This window comes from Aptenodytes forsteri, unplaced genomic scaffold (assembly GCF_000699145.1).
Source record: "Aptenodytes forsteri isolate BGI_AS27 unplaced genomic scaffold, ASM69914v1 Scaffold20, whole genome shotgun sequence".
Classification (NCBI taxonomy): Eukaryota; Metazoa; Chordata; class Aves; order Sphenisciformes; family Spheniscidae; genus Aptenodytes; species Aptenodytes forsteri.
In genome coordinates, this window is record NW_008795523.1 from 586,475 (window position 1) to 589,361 (window position 2,887).

Consider the following 2,887-nt stretch of genomic DNA (forward strand, 5'->3'; position numbering starts at 1 on the left):
AGTGTATAACTTTAAATCCCCCAAGAGAAAATTTGACAGTAAATTGTTATTACCATTCTGATGTATGTGGAGACTTTAAAGCGTGAAGCTTTATAGCACTATTTTTTGATTTGTGCTAACTAAAATAGTTTAAGAGAAAAAAAAAACCTGAAATTTCAGCTATAGAAATGACTTTTTATATGAGCATGCTTTTCAAACAAGCCAGTCCCAATTCTCTACAATTTCTTTATGAACCAGTAATATTTATTTAATGTATTGCCATCTTTACTATAATAGAGCTACTCTGACTCATAAAACTACCTGAAGATCTGAAATTGACACCGTATGGAAAATTCATCTCTGGTCCAGATTTGGAATGTAAGTAAGTGCCATTACATCTGGAAGACTAAATGCAAAGTCTCATATAATGATCTTATATAATACACTTATTACTTAAAAGTCAAACGTCATGAACCCACTGCATTTTTATATTAAAAATTCTAAAAAAATTCAACAAAAATTGTACAAAAATGTGTATTGCATATTTCATGGAAAATCTTGGGCACAGATAAAGGATTGCTTAGGGATTGCTTAGATTATGACCATGAATGACAAAATTCAGGGTTTAAAAAACCTTCTTCTATCACCTAAGCCTGATTTCTACTTTTACTACTGTAAACCACGTTTCAAATGTTTTTGGTCAAAACCAGTTTTAAGGATCGTTCTTGTGTGGGCAGAACCAAGACTCAATATCATTTTCATAAACTATGTCTGAGGCTAACCTTCAACACCTTTTTGAAGCTATTGAAATTTTGCTTCAGCCCTGAACAGAGTAGCCAAGAAAGAATGTTTGAATCCTGCAAAAAGGGAATTTGTGAAAACAGAATTTTATAACTACTTTCAAACCATGCTCGTTTCCTTATGTATGCTTGTATAGCCTTAGAATCCATCCCATATTTCTTGTATCACAATTTCAGATTGAGTTATGTGGTGGAGATAGAGTTAGCCAATTTTAAGGAGAAAATTCTTTAAATATTTCTCCAAAGTCTGCTTAGACCATTGCAATTCAATATAGGGAAGCTCGGCTAGTATCAAGCTAGTATCAGTATAGGGAAGCTAGGTAATACCGAGAAAGCCATTCTAACTATGCACAAGTTTAAATAAAAAGCAGAATCTGGCCTACAGATTTTGAGTAAGAATAAAGGACAAAACAGAATAAAGCAAAAAAGCAACATTAGTATCTTTGATTACATTGTTCTGTTCCAGTTAACCATTTACTTTGATGGTGTCTGAATTGTAACACATTGAGTTGAATGAAGTTCCCCTTGCTTTTTTTTTTTCTTCTTCTCTCTGAGATTTTGATACCAAATCTGAGGGCTGTGGTCCATTTAGCTCGAGTATTTTGGTTCAGTTGTAATATTCCTCTTTTCTGTTTTTGTTCGCAGAAGATCCAATGCTCAGCTGGATGAGATGCAATACAGGCTGTGCATCCTACAGAATACAATGAAGTGTTAGAAAACACTACAAAGAAGCAGATGAAAAGGAAAAAATCAAATTCACTAAAAAGGATTTCAAATTCTGAATCAATTTCACAAAGATTTAATGTGCAAGAAGCACAATTAAAAAAACCCACAGTGTAATATACCCTCTCAATGTATATGGATTGTTTTGGTGTAACTGTGAAAACATCCATGACTGTTTCAAGGAAGCAGTACATATAATATGTCATCTTTAGCTCAATTTACGATTATCAGGAAGACAGGGCATTTAAAATGAGTTGATCGGGAAGAGAAATATACACTTTTTTTTTTAAAAATCTCATTTAATTTTTTTATACACTCAGTCATGTGCACATATATCCTTTGTGTGGTTAATATATTTAGATAATTTTAAGTATCCTTATATGTGTACAGACCCTATACACATATTATACAAATACAATATTAGATTGTACAATATAGCACAGTACAGCCTGTATAAATGCAGGTGACAACGAAAATGAGTGTCTGGCCTAATACTATATGCAGGACATGGATATATCTCATTACCATTTGAGCCTTTCTCCTGTCAATTTGTTCATTTAGTAAGTTCCTGCATTTTTATGAACATAGTCATTCAAAGTCTCAATACAAATCATTTTTTTAAAAAATACATTCTGTGGGTTAAAAATTGTCTTTTTGAGTTAATGATGTTGTAGTGAAATTCCTGCACTTTATGCTAGGAAATTGTAGAGGACTAACTAGGTTAAGGGCTTCCTACATCTGCTTTAATCACTGTTACAACATATGCCACATGAAAACTAACTTTACCTATGAAAACTTGCAAGGAAGTTACAAAATACCTGCATGTAAGTATTTAAAATGAAATAGTCTTTTTAAAGGAAGATAAGCAAACTCACTGTTCGGTACAGCTCCTCTTTCTGAGTACGCATGTTACGAGGATGGGAATGACAGATGAGAGAGGACGAGAGAATCAAGAGCGCGTACTTTGCCTACACTTATCATGGTATCCAGAGTATCAAAAGAACATTCTGAATGAAACGTAAGAAGTGTCATATTCTAAGCCATGGGTATTAATTATTCAGCAAGTGAAAGGAATACAGTGCATTTTTGAGGCTACCTCCACACCATTCTCAGAAATAACGAGGAGACCGCAGGGAAAGTGCTCAAAGCCTGGAGTATGGTGGCTGTTTATCCGACAATGTTGAGCATATTACTATTATTATTATTATTATTAATAATTTTTAATTCTAATTTTGCTTTATGTACCTAAGGACGTTTACATCGCGTTTCTGCCCTCCGAAAGGACGCGGCGACGCACTTTTAAGAGTTGTAGAAAACCAGCTCCGCGCCGCACAGCATCAGCCCCGGGACGGTGCACAGGGCAGGGTTAGAGGCAGGGCCCGGGC